The sequence below is a fragment of the Silene latifolia genome, chromosome 2, assembly GCF_048544455.1.
Source record: "Silene latifolia isolate original U9 population chromosome 2, ASM4854445v1, whole genome shotgun sequence".
In the NCBI taxonomy this organism is placed as follows: domain Eukaryota; kingdom Viridiplantae; phylum Streptophyta; class Magnoliopsida; order Caryophyllales; family Caryophyllaceae; genus Silene; species Silene latifolia.
In genome coordinates, this window is record NC_133527.1 from 84,222,224 (window position 1) to 84,239,349 (window position 17,126).

General features: G+C 40.9%; 1 non-coding gene across 1 annotated transcript; it reads left to right on the forward strand.

The window, feature by feature from the left end:
• Positions 1–2,116: 2,116 nt before the first annotated feature.
• On the forward strand, positions 2,117–2,223 carry LOC141645607 (small nucleolar RNA R71). Its single transcript, XR_012545085.1, has one exon. It is a non-coding gene; the product is annotated as a small nucleolar RNA R71 (small nucleolar RNA).
• Positions 2,224–17,126: the final 14,903 nt, after the last annotated feature.

Here is a 17,126-nt window from a genome sequence, read left to right on the forward strand (position 1 = left end):
AAGGAGGCATGTTCAAGGTGTTGTTGATGTTGCTTAACACCTTGAAGAAGTAATCAAAAGCTTGTTCATTGTTATGGTAGAGGTCCTCAATAGACCGTGGTTCTTGTTGTTGATCATGATCGATGGCATGCCCAATGTAGGGATTAAAGATCCCTTCAAATTCGTCGTCCCAAAGACCACAAACTTCATTGAGTTGATCATTGAAAATCTCTTGCTTGGATGGAGACAACTCTCCCAATTTCTTCTCTTGGCCAATGAGGCCATCATCTTCTTCCTTGGTTGATTTTGATGAGCTTTGCAAGCTCTCCTTGTCACAATTCACTTGCTCTTTGAATGGAGCATCTTCAACTTTCTTCCTCCATTGGAGTTCCGATTTCTTCTTCTCATCTTTCCTAGGCTATAATGATCAATCATGAAACATGGCTCATGCAAACGAGGAGCTCTCATGGTCTTGTCAAGATTAAAAGTTATGCTTTCATCTCCCACTTCTAGAGTGAGCTCTCCATGCTTCACATCAATCACCGCACCCGCGGTGTGTAGGAAAGGTCTTCCTAAGATGATTGGAATGTTGGAATCTTCCTCCATATCAACAATGACAAAGTCCACCGGGATGAAAAACTTCCCAATTCGCACGGGGACATCTTCCCATATCCCTAGCGGTGTCTTCGTCGATCTATCGGCCATTTGAAGAGTGATATTGGTACATTTAAGCTCTCCCATTCCCAACCTTTTACTTACCGAGTACGGCATGACACTCACACTAGCCCCTAGATCACATAAGGCTTTGTTGATCGTTGTGTCGCCAATGGTACACGGTATTGAGAAGCTTCCCGGATCCTTTAACTTTGGAGGTGAACTCCCTTGAAGTATGGCACTACTCACCTTAGTGAAGGCGATAGTCTCAAGTTTCCGGATCGACTTCTTCTTTGTGAGGATATCTTTCATGTACTTTGCATAGGCCGGAACGTGATTGATTAATTCCGTGAAAGGAATTGAGACTTCTAAGTTCTTCACAATTTCCATGAACTTTCCAAGTTGATCATCAAATTTAGGCTTGGCTTGACGACTTGGAAAAGGAAGTCTAATCACAATGGGCTCCTTTTCTTTGGCTTTGTCTTCATTTTTCTTTGAACTTTCTTCTTTTGATGGTTCCCCTTCTTTGGGACCTTGCACCACAACTTCATTCTCACTAGCTCTCACAACTTCATCCTCAACTTGCTCCTTCGGTGCTTCATACCTTGTACCACTTCTCAAGTGAATGGCACTAACCGTTTCATGTCTAGGGGGATTACCTTGAGGTGGTAATTGCCCCTTTTGTCTTTGTGAGCTCGAAGATGCTAGTTGGGTCAATTGTGTTTCCAACATCTTGGTGTGAGCTAGAATGTTGTTGATGGTGGTGTCTTTTGCTTGGCTATCTTTTTGCATTTGGGTGAAAAATTCTTGTTGATTCTTTTGCATTTGAAGGACCGCTTTTTGGACATCAAAACTTTGGTCATTGTGGTGATTGTAGTGATTTTGATTTTGGTAACCTTGGTTTTGATTGAAAAAGGGTCTTTGGTTTTGATTTCTCATGGGTGGTGGAGTGTATGTTGTTTGAGGGTTTTGGACATTTTGGCTTTTGTATGAGAGATTTGGATGGAACTTGGTGTTTTCATTGTAAAAATTTGAATAAGGGGTACCGCTTTTGTAAGCTTGGAAAGCATTGACTTGCTCGGTTGTTCCCCTACACTCGCTTGAGTCATGACCTAAGGTTCCACAATTCTCACATATCCCGCTTGGGATTGATGAGGATGCCGTCATGGCATTGACATGATGCTTTGATGATTTTGAGCTTTCCTCAAGTCTAGCCATAGCTTGTTCAAACTTCAAGTTGATTGTGTCAATGTGAGCACTAAGTTGAGCACCCAATTGAGTAACGGTGTCCACTTCATACTTTCCTCTAGTAGCCTTGCGAGGCCTACTATATTGCGAATTATGGACCGCCATTTCCTCAATCTTGTTCCATGTTTGATTGTCATCAACTTCGGTGAACATTCCATTTGATCCCATATTGAGAATGTTCCTTGAATCTTCATATAAACCATTCCAAAATTGTTGCACTAAAAACCATTCGCTAAGTCCATGGTGAGGACATGAGCGACAAATACCTTTGAACCGCTCCCAAGCTTCATACAAAGATTCTTCATCCCTTTGCTTAAAACCCGTAATTTGAGCTCTTAGCATATTGGTCTTTTTCGGTGGGTAGAATTTTTGTAGAAAGCTAGAGCTAGCTTCTTCCAAGAATCTATTCCAAGGGTGGCCTTATCAAGGCCCTTCAACCATTGTTTTGCGGTGCCGATTAACGAAAAAGGAAATAAGACCCATCTTATTTGGTCTTGAGTCACGCCCGTTTGAGAGATAGCTTCACAATAATCACAAAATGTTTCCATATGAGAATGAGGGTCCTCACTAGGCATTCCCCCGAATTGGCTCCTCTCAACTAGTTGGATGAAGGCGGACTTGGCAATAAAGTTTCCGGTAAGATGTTGTGGGGTAGGAGTACCATTTGGTAGATCCTCCTCGGTGGGTATAGAGTGTGACGAGAATTTAGGCATTGTAGGTGGATTTTGTGTGGTATTGTTTAATGGGTTCTCTTCTCCTTCTATTGCGAAAGGATTGACAAACTCACTAGTGGGTTGAACAACTTCACCAACACCTCCCAAATTCCTCCTAACAAGTCTCCTATTATTCGTCAAGGTTCTTTCGATTTCACGGTCAAAAGGTAACAAATCTCTTTGTAACCTTCTAGACATGCAAAATATCAAACAACTCAAAAACAATTAGAACAATCCTTGAGGAGTTTTACTTCCCCAAGTTGAAAAAGACACAACTAAAAACAATAAAAGAAATCTTAAATCAATTAAACACCGTCCCCGGCAACGGCGCCATTTTTGATCGGAGCCATTTGGTGTTCACAATTAAGCATATGTGGTCGTTGGTCAATGGTCGATACAAAACACAATTTATACTTCACAAACAACTCTACAATTAGTAAAGAGGCAAGTAAAGGTCGGATCCCAAGGGACGGGTATTGAAATGAAGATTCTATTGTAACTAGCGGTGTCTAGGGGTGTCACAAATTGGGTTGATGTAGAAGGTTACTAAACTAAAATAGCAATGAAAATAAACTAACAAGGTAAATGAAATAAGGGTGTAAACAATTGATTAAAAGCACTAGGGTGTCATGGGTTCATAGGGGAATCATGGGATATGATCATACAAACATGTTCTCAAATTATAAGCAAGCAATTATTGTTGTGATGGATTGAGTTGGGTTATATCTTACAATCCTAGGAAAGTTTGGGTCCCGGAGCCGAATCTCTTGGATTGTACAACACCTACAAGTCGACTTAATCTTCCCTACTTAACACATGCATGGTCTAACAAGACTCGAGTTGGGTTATGTCTTATAAGTCAAGTTGAAAGGATAGAAGATGATAGTAAATGCAAGGATTCATAGGCTTAGCATTTCATCAAATATAACATGTGCATGCATTAAGATCAAAACAAGCAAGCAAATAAGATATGAAAGCATATTAATTTAAGCATGAATCATTCCCCATGTTGGTTTCCCCTAATCACCCATTAAACCCTAGCTAAGAGACTACTCACTCATTATCATATTGATCATGCTAGAAAGGTTGTCAATCATACTAACATAATGAAACATGATGAATAAATGAAAGTAATTAACAATAATTAAAAAGGGATTAAGAGATTATACCTACTAATGATTCCAATAATAAAGCAAGAATAATAGAAGTACTTGAATCCTAGATTGAGAGGTTGTCAATCTCCCAATAATAACCCAAATAATCTTCAATTACCCAAAATAAAGTAAGAACAAGAGAGAGATTAAGGAACTAAAACTTGGATTAAAACTTGATTAATATTTGATTACAATTTTGAAGAGAGATTTGATTGATATTAACTACACTAATTATTGATAAGAAGAACATGCTCCTCTAATTAGACTAATGGGGTATTTATAGTGAAAATTAGGGAGGATGCATTAGGGTTAACTAAGGGCTAAACTAGTAATTACACTTTTTAAGTTGAGCAAGGAGCCTCCGGGATTGTCCGAGAGAAGGGCTTCTTCATTTCGTAGCTTGAAGAACGAAACTGTGCTGTGCTGTGATCCGTGCGGCTGGGAGTCGGGACGGCCGGATCTGGGATGGACAATCCGAGCGGATCAAGGAACGAGACGCACGGGCTGGGCATGGGCAATCCGAGCGGATTCCTGGTGAGGACGCTCGGACTGGCGAGGACGGACGGATTCTCTACAATCCGTTCGGATTGTAGTTCAATGACTTTCCTTCTTCTTTTTCTTCCCTTTTCTTCATGAATTCCTTGGGGATTTCCTTGGGGACTCAAGGATCCTTTTCTCAACAATGCTCTTCTACTATGCTATGTACAAAGGCCTTCTAGTCTTGTCTCTCCTTGATGCTTGGTCATTGAATATGATCAATTTAGCCTTGTTTTGCCATGAAAATGCAAGATTCTTACTCCTTTCCTACCAAGGGATCAAAATCTCAAAGAATATGCAAAACAAAGAACTAAAGATAAGAAATGACCCAAATAGGCACTAAAAAGCATAGAAACAATGGTAATTCGGGGGCTAAATATGCGCCAATTATGGTCGCATCAATTGTGGAGTTGGGTTTGGAGTTCGGAGAATATCTGTGATGATTGAGCTGTTTGTTTTATTGTGTTGTTGGTTTATATAAATTGTGTGATTAGTACTGACCCCGTTTAATGTTTTAAAAACTGTGGTGATCCATTCGGGGATGGTGAGCAGTTATTGAGCAGGTATTAGTCGAGTTACTGGGATAGCTGGGATGTGCCACCGTCTGATGATAGAAGTCTTCCGCTGTAGCTTAGTAGTTTAATAAACATTTCAGTTAGTTGCTAGACAATTCGTTTGAGAACTTGTATTCGTATTTTGGTTTTGGTTTTGAGATTGTAACCTTTCGCTTAAGTATTTCTATTTAAATGTTGTTTCATTATTGTCTATTTGACTATTATTGCCTCGGGTAACCGAGATGGTAGCATCCTTATACCTGAGTGGTCCTGGTAAGGCACTTGGAGTATGGGGGTGTTACAAAATGGTATCAGAGCGACGATCCTGAAAACTGTAACCAATGAATCTATTGAACATAGGGAGTCAATTAAAATGAACCCGAGGTAAAGGTTGTAGGAGCTAATGCAAATGCTTGGGAGATGTCCTAAAGTCGCGAACTCGCTCTACAATTTTGAACCGGTCACATGGGGGGAGTATATGTCAAGGTCGTATGTGATGTTTGTTAGTTTATATGTGAATGTGGTGACGTATGTTGTAATTGTTGGATGTTTGGAGTAGAAGGTCGAGTTTGTCAATGAAAGGTTGGTGAAGTATATAGAACTGTTGTCTGAACAAGAAGCATGCTGGATGTTTACTATGTGGCGTTTGATGATATGATATAGTGGTGTTGTTGATCATATGAAAAGCTTGGTAGAATTGCATGCTTAACTATATTATAATGTTGAGTTTATAATGTTGCATAGTATGTTGGGATATGTGAGATAACATGCGGGTAGTATATACGAGTCAGCATGACTCGATCGAGTAAGGGGGTACTCGATCGAGTAGGTGAGATACTCGGTCGAGTGGGTCTGACTCGATCGAGTACATAGGGCACTCGATCGAGTAGGGGGTCACTCGATCGAGTAGCCTGGCTACTCGGTCGAGTATGTTAGAGGTCAGAAGGTCTGTTTGGGGTCTGATGTCGGGGCACTCGATCGAGTATAGTCGGCACTCGATCGAGTAGCCGCTACTCGATCGAGTATTTTTAGGCACTCGATCGAGTGTGTTCTGGGCAGTCCGCTTTCGTGTTTTGAGGTCTTAGTGCGTATGTTTATGTCTACCCTTTCTTATATAGTTTCAAGATGCCGCCCAAGAGAAACGCTTTATATGCGAGAGCTGATACCATGAACATGGATGATATCGTTAAGATGTTGGAGCATCAGGATGCTCTTACGGAGGCCTTAAAGAAAGTGGGAAAGGATAAGGATAAGGAAGTTGATCACTCTAAGATCAGCCTCTATATAGCGAGGTTTAACCCAAAAGAGTACAAGGGGACCGGGGAACCTAACCTTCTTGACAACTAGCATCGTGAGATGGAGAATATACTAGACCTGGTTCACTGTCCGGATGAGATGAGAGTAGAACAAGCTGCGTTCTACCTGAGGGAAGCAGCTGGCGAGTGGTGGGATAAGGTGAAGGTGAGTGCTAGGGAGATGTATGCGAACCAGGGCTTACATGCTATACCTTGGGAAGAGTTTCGGAGGGCTATGAGGAAAGAGTTTGTACCGAAACATGTGAGGAGTAAGCTGAGAGAGGAGTTTGATGGGTTTAAGATGACATCTGATATGTGAGTTGCTGAGTACTAAAAAGCAGTTTAATGAGAAGTCTAGGTATGCTGAGGACATGGGTTTGAGTGAGGAGAACCTGGCGCTGAGGTTTGAGAGGGGGTTGACCCCTAAGATCATGGATAAGCTACCTGTGGGAGTCCTTACTGATGTTAAGGAAGCTTATGAGAGGGCTGGGAGAGCTGAGAGGTTGGTGGAGATGGCTCAGGAGAGAGTGGGTGTTGAGAAAAGAAAGGCTGAGAGTGAGGGTGGTGGCCAATCTAGTCACAAGAAAGGCAACCACAATCAAGCTAGAGGGTTTTCTGCTGGGTCAGGGTTTAGTGCTGGGGCTTCCTTTGGGCGTGGCCGTGTGAGTAGTAGTGGTAGTTGGGGGATGACTTGCTTTGGCTGTGGCGGTGTAGGCCACAAGAGACATGAGTGCACGAGTGCACCGGGAGCTTTTCAGGGATCGGCTCGGGGGAGCTATTCTCAGGGACCTGCACAGAGTTATGCGAGCAATAGACCGTCTGGGTCATGGTCTAACCGGGGAAGTCAGAGCTATCAGGGTGGAGGTAACGGCAATGGCGGTAATTCTTATCAAAAACCAGCTACGAACAACAACAACAATCAGGGGTCGGGTGCTAAGCCGACCACATCAGCCAATACTGTCCAGGGAGGTGGATAGAAGACCAGTAGAAAGCTGTTCATGATGGACAAGAAAGCAGTTGAGGATGATGCACATGTTATCACTGGTACTTTTCTTGTTAACGGTATTCATACCTTTGTTTTGTTTGATTCGGGGGCGTCTCAGTCGTTTGTATCTTCGAGTCATGTTAAACGGTTGGGTTTGAGGGTATATGAGTCTATAAGTGAGAAAGTTTTTATACCTTCGGGTGAGTCTATATCATGTGGGAGGTTGTTTAGAGATGTGTCTATGATAGTTGGGCAAGTTGATCTACCTATAGACTTGCTAGAGTTTCCTTTTGACGGTTTTGAGATGATAGTCGGGATGGATTGGTTGGGAAAGTATAAAGCTAAGATAGACTGTCATCAAAATAAAGTGTCTTTGAGAGGGCCTAAGGGTGTTAGTGTGTCTTATCGTGGGTTTCTAGTCAAACCCAAAGTTAAGTTGATTGCAGCTGTCACTTTGAAGTCTTATCTGAGGACGGGATGCCCTTTGATCTTATGACATGTGAGAGATGACCGGATAGAGAGTCCGACAGTTGATCAGATACCAGTGGTGGGAGAGTTTGCATATGTCTTTCTAGAGGAGATTCCGGGGTTGCCACCGAAGAGGGAGAAAGATTTCACGGTTGAGTTGAAACCGGGGACGGGGCCAATCTCTAAGGCACCGTACCGGATGGGTCCTAAAGAGATGGAGGAGCTCAGGAAACAGTTAGATGATCTGATAGAGAAGGGTTACATTAGACCTAGTGTATCGCCGTGGGGAGCACCAGTTCTTTTCGTGAAGAAGAAAGATGGGAGTTTGAGGTTGTGCATAGACTACAGGGAGCTGAACCGAGTGACGGGGAAGAACAAGTATCCTTTACCAAGGATAGATGACCTGTTTGATAAGTTGAGTGGTGCATCAGTCTTTTCTAAGATTGATTTGAGGTCGGGGTACCATCAGGTGAAGATTAGAGACGTGGACATACCAAAGACAGCTTTCACGTCAAGGTATGGCCATTATGAGTATGTGGTGATGCCGATTGGGTTGTCTAATGCATCGGCTGTGTTTATGGATTTGATGAATAGAATCTTCAGACAGTTTTTGGACAAGTTTGTGGTGGTGTTTATCGATGACATCTTAGTCTACTCTAAGACTAAGGAGGAGCATGAGGAGCATCTGAGGATTGTGTTGCAGACTTTGGGGGAGCATGAGTTGTATGCTAAGTTGTCCAAGTGTGAGTTCTGGTTAGAGAAAGTTGCTTTTCTGGGGCATGTGATCTCTAAGGAGGGAGTAACTATGGATCCGACAAAGATTGAGGCAGTGACAAAGTGGGAAGCACCAAAGAATGTTGCTGAGATCAGGAGTTTATTGGGTTTAGCTGGATACTACAGACGGTTCGTGAAATATTTCTCTAAGATAGCTAGACCTATGACAGCTTTGATGCGGAAAGAGAACAAGTTTCGTTGGGATGAGAGTTGTGAGACGGCGTTCTAAACATTAAAGGAGCGTTTGACCACAGCTTCTATCTTAGCATTGCCTGAAGGGATCGAGAACTCTGAGGTTTATACAAATGCCTCAAAGAATGGGTTGGGATGTGTGTTGATGCAGAACGGTAAGGTGATTGCCTATGCTTCTAGGCAGTTGAAGCCGTATGAGAAGAACTACCCTACACATGATCTAGAGTTGGGTGCAGTGGTGTTTGCTCTTAAGATTTAGAGGCATTACCTTTATGGGGCAACCTTTAAGGTATTTTCGGATCACAAGAGTCTCAAGTACATCTTCACTCAAAAGGAGTTGAACATGAGACAAAGGAGGTGGATGGAGCTGATTGGCGATTATGACATGGATATTATCTACTGATCGGTCCGTTTCGTGTTCACAATTAAAGGTGTGGTCGTTGGGTCACGTCCGAATCAAAACACAATTTATAGCTTCACAAACAACTCTACAATTAGTAAAGAGGCAAGTAAAGGTCGGATCCCAAGGGACGGGTATTGAAATGAGATTCCTATTGAAACTAGTGGTGTCTTAGGGGTGTCACAATTTGGGTTGATGTGGAAGGTCACTAACTAAAATAGCAATGAAAATAAACTAGCAAGATGAATTAAAAGGGGTGCAAACAATTGATTAAAAAGCACTAGGGTGTCATGGGATCATAGGGGAATCATGGGAATTGATCATACAAACATGTTCTCAAATTATAAGCAAGCAATTATTGTTGTGATGGATTGAGTTGGGTTATATCTTACAATCCTAGGAAAGTTTGGGTCCCGGAGCCGAATCGATTAGATTGTACAACACCTACAAGTCGACTTAATCATCCCTACTCAACAACATGCATGGTCTAATGAGACTCGAGTTGGGTTATGTCTTACAAGTCTCATTGAATAGATTGGAGATGGTGGTAAATGCAAGGATTCATAGGCTTAGCATTTCATCAAATATAACATGTGCATGAGTTGAGATCAAAACAAGCAAGCAAATAAAACATTAAAGCATATTAATTTAAGCATGAATCATTCCCCATGTTGGTTTCCCCTAATCACCCATTAACCCTAGTTAAAAGACTAGTCACTCATTATCATGTTGATCATGCTAGCAAAGTTGTCAATCATACCAACAAAATGAAACATGATGAATAAATGAAAGTAATTAACAATAATTAAAAAGGGATTAAGAGAATTATACCTACTAATGATTCCAATAAAAAAGCAAAGATAAAAGAAGTACTTGATACTTGATTGAGAGGTTGTCAATCTCCCAATAATAACCCAAATAATCTTCAATTACCCAAAATAAAGGATGAACAAAAGAGAGATTAAGGAAATAAAACTTGTATTAGAACTTGATTAATTGTTGATTACAAAACTAAAGAGAGATTTGATTGATATTAACTACTCTAAATATTGATAAGAAGAACATGCTCTTCTAATTAGACTAATGGAGTATTTATAGCGGAAATTAGGGGGATGCATTAGGGTTAACTAAGGGCTAAACTAGTAATTACACTTTTTAGATTGAGCAGCGAGGAGCCGGTATTTTCCGAAGGAAGGGCTTCTTTCTTCGTAGTTTGGAGAAGAGGAAATCGCGCTGTAGAGGAATCCGGGCGGATTAGGGTCTGGACGGGCGGATTCTGGCGATGGAACCCGAGCGGATTCAAGAGAATCCGGCGGATTGTGGTGATGGAATCCGAGCGTCTTGGTGGAAAACCGCACGGATTGTGCAGGTGGAGGACGGCCGGATTGTAGACGATCCGGACGGATTGTGCCTCAGCAAGGCTTCTTCTTCTTTTCTTCCCTTTTCTTCATAAATTCCTTGGGGATTTCCTTGGGGACTCAAGGATCCTTTCTCCAAATTGCTCATCTACTATCATATGTACAAAGGCCTTCTAATCTTGTCTCTCCTTGATACTTGGTCATTGAATTCGATCAATTTAGTCTCGTTTTGCCATCAAAAATGCAAGATTCTTACTCCTTTCCTAGCAAGGGATTAAAATCTCAAAGAATATGCGAAACAAAGAACTAAAGATAATAAATGACCCAAATATGCATTAAAAAGCATGGGAACAAGGCTAATTCGGGGGCTAAATATGCGCTAATTATGGTCACATCAAATATCTCCAAACCGAACCTTTGCTCGTCCCGAGAAAAAAGGTGACAAAGACTGTGACCATTATTGAAACTAACCTAATAACATATCCGATATGAGACAATTAGCGGGTCTCACTCCGCCCCTTCAACTCACAACAAGACAACCATGAGGTAGGATGCCTTCTTGCAAGGCAAGGTGGGTCTTGCCAAAATGGCGACACATCCAAACATTAAGCACACAAAATCACATAATGTATGCATCTACAAAAGGAATAGCCACTTCCTCATCAAGTGGCGGAGGCACTAAAGAGGAATAAATTTAAGAGCATGTAATCCTTCACAAATACTAGTTCAACAAATTACTAAGGCTAAGAGGATGGCACTAAATCACCTCCAAATGGTGTTAAACTAGACTACTTTCGTCCTCAATTTCCAAATGCTTTCGTCAAGAGCGATCGGATGGTGGTGGAATGATGATCCCTATGATGCTAGTAGCATATGACATGACAAGTCTCGAATTCTCTACAAAAGTAAAGGTCATGGATCGTCCCAAGCTCGACAAAGTGGCTTGACAAAAAGGCTTTTTGGGAATGAAATGCTCAAATCTTTATACACAACGGTGGATATGACTAGTATTCAAAATTGTCCTCATTTCACTTTCACATTTCAAAAATTTAATATGGGGTTTGTCCCTTCCGGGCTAGTGTCCTTTGCATTCGCCAATCGCTTATTAGGCAACCGGTTAAACTCTAGACAATAGCTTTTCGGGGTGATAGTCACTCTGTCTCTGGGCGGCCGAATTCACAACCGTGTGGAGGCCAATTTAATGGATCCCGCACCAAAGCACATCGAAGTGGTACGCCTCCATCAAAACAATTTAAATTTCTCAACATTCAACAATTCATAACATTTGAGGTTTCCTTGGCATTAAATTACTTCCACATGACAAAATTCCTTGAAATGAGCACTTCAAGCTTAGTGATAGAAAATATTTTTGGGTTGCCTTACCACAAGGTCAATCAAGGTCACCTAGACAAGTTAACCAAGTCCACATCGCATCACGGGGTTGGATAGGTGACTCACATGCAAACCCTTGACTAGGCCTTGGGTCATGGGTCAAAAGATACTAGTATGACACTATCTAGGGTGTTTTACAACCATTCTAGTAGGCAAAGTCTTAAGTTGAACAAGTATTTGTAATGGCTTAGTTCCTCTTGTCAAAGTTCCCAATTAGCCATTTTTCAAAACATTTCTAACATGCAACTACATGCCATGATGCAACTAATATAAACATCCTAATGCAAGTGATTCTATCAACTAATATGACATATAAACTACATGCAAGTCCTAAGTTCACATTGTTATACCGCATCAATCAAAATAAAGCCACATAGTCATTAACATAAAGAGGAAAAAGGAGATTGGAAAGATCATACCATGCGGTCTTCAATATCCTCATGTCTCGCATGTGGCGTAGTCAATAAATGTGAACAAGGATAGAACAAACACAATATATACAAAACAATATATACAAGACTACAAAAGGAAATAAACATGTTTTTGGGTTTTTCAATTTTCAAATTTTTATGATTTTCGAACTTTTTCAATTTTTTGGATTTTCTTGAATAAGAGTTAAATGTTAAAATTCCCATCTCCACACTAATATGGGCATTGTCCTCGATGGCCAAAATGATGGAAATTATGCAAAGATGATGCATGATTTCTATACTAAATGCAATCTACACTAAGCTACACTACATGATGCATGGTTTTTGTTATGACGGAGAGGATAATTTAGATTACCTCCCGTTGTGTATGCATTAACTTCCCCAAACCGAGTTAGACACTATTTCTAATGTCCAAGGATGGGTGTAGTTCATGCACACACTATGCAATGCATGATACTAATTTGTCATTTTGGATTTTGAAAATGGGAACAATAAAATGAGAACACCTCAATGGTACCGAGGTGTGAGTCCTCTATGGTGCTAGGACTACTCCAACAATGATCAAGAAAATAATTAAAACAAAGAGAGAAATAGACAAACCATGAGAGGGTAGGAGCCTCAAAGGCTTGCTAATCTTCCATCATATCATCACCATCATCACTTTCCTCATTAGAAGTGGTCTCAATGCCACTTCCCTCTTCACCTTGCTCATCATCTTGCTCACCATCCTTTTCTCCTTCTTCACTTGCTTCCTCATCAATGTTATCATCAACTTCTTCATTACCAACAACCTCATTGTCACCCGAAACGACCCTAGATGCACCCAGAAATAGGACTTCTCTATCCGCCCAACTAGGCAAAGGACATGATGGATCAAGTAGTCCTTGCCTAGCTAAGTGTAGGAGGGGTGGATATTGAGCCAAGTAAGCATTTTTCCGATCCTCAAAGGCCTGCTTGTGCATTGCTTGCATGAGAAGGGTCAAATAATCATTTCTAGCTTCAACTCCTTCCGGCTTAAATTCTTGATACTCAAAGGGGTAAGGTGGTATGACAATGGAAGAGGAGGGCATTTCAAGTTCACCCTTTTGTTGTTTAATAATATACTCGGCCTCTTTAGAAAGGGGAAGTAGATAATTGGTCCGGTGGACGCTTAGACGACAAATCTTTGAAGGCAAGGTGAACGATCTAGCTTCACTAGTGAGCCATCCATACTTGGTATCAAGAGGGTTATGGGCAACCCACTTGTACTTGTGTATCATAGTATGCAAATCAACAAGATGACCACCCTCCTTTGCTTTATACTTGTTATCCTTGTTGAAATTAGGATCAAAGTACTTAGCTAGGATAGTGACTAGGCCGCCATTGACAATAACGGTAGTGCCCTTCTTCCCACAATCAATGTTGAGCCATCTATCTACCAAAAGCCTCAAAGAGTTGAAAGGCTTGGTGTGTACTCTTCCAATGTTCAAAGCCGATTCAAGAAGAATAAAATCAAGTTTGGTGAAATGGTTGGTATCTTTCCTTGCAATAATGGTGTTTCCTATGACCTTGTGCCATACTCTTATGCCCGGATGGTGGACTAAAAGAGCACGACTCGTATGAAAGTCCTCAAATTTCCTCCGGGAAATTGCCTCCCAAAGAGGGTCGGGGTCATACTTTCCATAATTCTTAAAATAGCTCGGTTCATCACTAAGACCCAAAATTTCACCTAATTCTCTAAAGGAAATGCGTCTACTAACATTAGCTAGACGAAACTCGAGATTCTCCCTACTCTCAACTTTGGTGACTTTCAAAGAACTCAAAAATTCCAAGGTAAGGGAGGGGTATGTCAATTCTTTTGATTCAAACAATTTTTCTAACCCCATGGCTTTGAAAAAGGCTCTAGTTTTCTCAAGGACACCCAACTTTCCCAAGGTGTCTTCACAAATAAATTTGGTGGATTGAAGTGATTTCCTAGCAAACTTGGCAAAAGTATCTCTATGGGTTTTGGAAATAAAAGTTACCTCCGGATAATGCAAAAGTTGATCGATTTCCGGAGTAGAAGATGTTGTTTTTTTTTTGGTGAAATGTGAGTATGTATTATATATATATCAAAAACCTTCCCCAATTACATCAAAAGCATATGTAACAAAGATAGACCGAAATCAAAAACATCAACAAATTCAGGTACTCTCGAAAAATTAATAGAAACCCACACAATTTCGGATTTCCAAGTCACTCATTCCAGCTCTACCCATGCATCTTCGTCTAATGTGCAGCTGAACCATCTTCTTCATCCTCTCAACAATCACTGAAGGTCTCATCACTTGAAGCTCAAGTCTCGCATGATTCCTCTGATCCCAGATTAAGTATCGGTAAGTCGTCAAAATCACAGCTAGAGCTTTCCATTTCATATTATTGCGATTTGTAGCCAGTAATTCATTAATTGTGGGCATTGATCGACCAATCCAATCCTCAACAGCTTTTTGAATCTTTCTGCTGTATTCACACTCAGTGAACAGGTGAATGCTTGTTTCAGACTGAGCCTCACACAAAATACACCTATCATCTTGACAGCACCCATACGCATAGAGTTTCGTCTTAATGTTAATACCCTCCTGCATAATGAGCCATGATATGAATGAAACCTTAGGGATGTTCCAGTTATTCCAAACAATAGCAGACCATTGTTGTTTCGTATGATTTCCCAGTAGCCATTCATATCCATTCCCAATTGTGTACCCCTTCTGGGTGAGGAACCCATACATTATCTACGAAGCCATCCTTAATCCTCTCCTTTACCTTACAAATACTCTTCCAAGTCCATGTAGAATCATTAGCTGGAGTATAGTCATGCCATGAAGACCCTTTAAGGTACACACTGTCAATCCATTTGATCCATAACCTGTCAGACTTCGTGTAAATCCAATTGACCAATTTACCTACAGAAGCTATATTCCAAGTACTGGCTCTCTTAATGCCTAATCCTCCTTCAGCTTTAGGCATAGTTACTTTATCCCAACCAACCAAAGGAACCCTATGATATTCAGTTGAGCTGTCCCAGAGGTAATTTCTACAGATAGCCTCAACTCTTTTAATGGCAGCTTTAGGGATAACAAACATAGCAGCCCAATAGTTATATAGAGTATTCAACACAGAATTGATGAGGACAACCCTACCTGCATAGGAGAGTTTTTTTGCACCAAGACTCCTAATTCTTATCACCATTTTCTCCACAAGACTACTACAGTCCTTTTTAGAGATTTTGCCTGGCTGGATAGGGACTCCCAGGTACTTAAATGGCATAACACCCTCTTGAAACCCTGTAACTGACAATATATCTTGCTGCAATTCTTCTTTCATGCCATTAAAGAATATTTCTGACTTAGTGTTATTCATCTGCAGACCAGAGGCATTAGAGAAAGAGGTGAAGGCCTTCATAAGGAGGATGATGGAAGGAGCATCTCCTTTGCAGAACATCAACAAGTCATCCGCAAACATAAGGTGAGTGAGTTTAATAGCTTTGCACATAGGATGATAGTGAAACGGCCACCTACTAGTAGCAAAAGCAATTAGTCTAGTCAAGTAGTCCATACAGATAGTAAAGATGAGGGGAGACACTGGATCACCTTGCCTGAGACCTCTTTCACCCTTAAAGTAGCCAAAATTATTCCCATTAAGCACCAAAGTATAGGAAGTGGAAGTTATGCATGCCATAAGGAGGTTAACAAACTTACTAGGGAACTTCAAACCTATCAGAAGTTGCCTTACAAAATCCCATTCAACTGTATCATAGGCTTTTTGTAAGTCAATTTTAAACAAGCATCTAGGAGAGACATTCTTTCTAGAATACTGATGAACAATATCCTGACAAATCAAAACATTCTCAATGATGGACCTTCCTTTCACAAATGCCCCTTGACTTTCATGAATAATGTCAGGGAGGACCATGGCTAACCTATTGCAAAGAAGTTTAGATATAACCTTGTAGAGAATATTACAACAAGCAATAGGTCTGAATTGCTTAACTGATTTTGGCCTCTCACACTTTGGGATGAGACTGATGTTTGTAGCATTCAGTTGAGAAAGCAACTGACCAGTCTGGAAAAAATCTTGCACAGCCTTCACAATATCAATGCCAATCAAATCCCACGCATCCCTAAAGAACCCACTAGAGTAGCCATCAGGGCCTGGGGCTTTATCTATAGGAATGGAGAAAACAACCTGCTTGACCTCCTCATAAAGTACAGGCCTGTTCAGAATAGTAAGATGTTCCTCAGTGCAACACTTCCCAAACTCCAATACAGCTGATCTGACATTTTCAGTGCTCTTCCTACTGCCCAACAGATCAGTATAGTAGTCTAGAAAAGCATCCTGAATGCTTTGAGTTTCAGTACAGACTCTCCCATGCTGATCCTCAATCTGTATGATGGTATTGCCCATACATCGTTTCCTGATAGCAGCATGAAAGTAAGCTGTGTTAGCATCTCCCTCCTCAAGCCATTTAGATTTAGCCTTTTGGCTAAGAAAACTGTCTCTGGCCGTGGATAAATTTCTGAAACTTTCCATAGCTTCCCTTTCCTGAGTGATGAGCAAGTTATTCCTGGGATCAATAACAATTTGATTCTGGATAGCTGTCAAAACCAGTTCAGCTTCTCTAGTTTTGATTTCTATATCTGCATAGCATTCCTTGTTAAGCTCCTTAAGGACAGGTTTCAATTGTTTCAATTTCTTAACAAAACAGAACATCCTAGTGCCTTGAATGTGCTCATCCCAAACAGATTTGACCCTAGGAAGAAAATCAGCTGCCCCACCCCACATGTTGAAGTACTTGAAGCTTCTATTCTTTTTTGCAACCTGGTGCTTGTCAGAGATAACACAAGGGTTGTGATCAAATAACCCTTCAGGGTGAAAGTGTCCAACCATATCAGGAAATTCATTTAACCAAACATTATTAATCAAGAACCTATCTAGTCTACTATACTTTCTATGCTCAGCATCTTGTTTATTTGT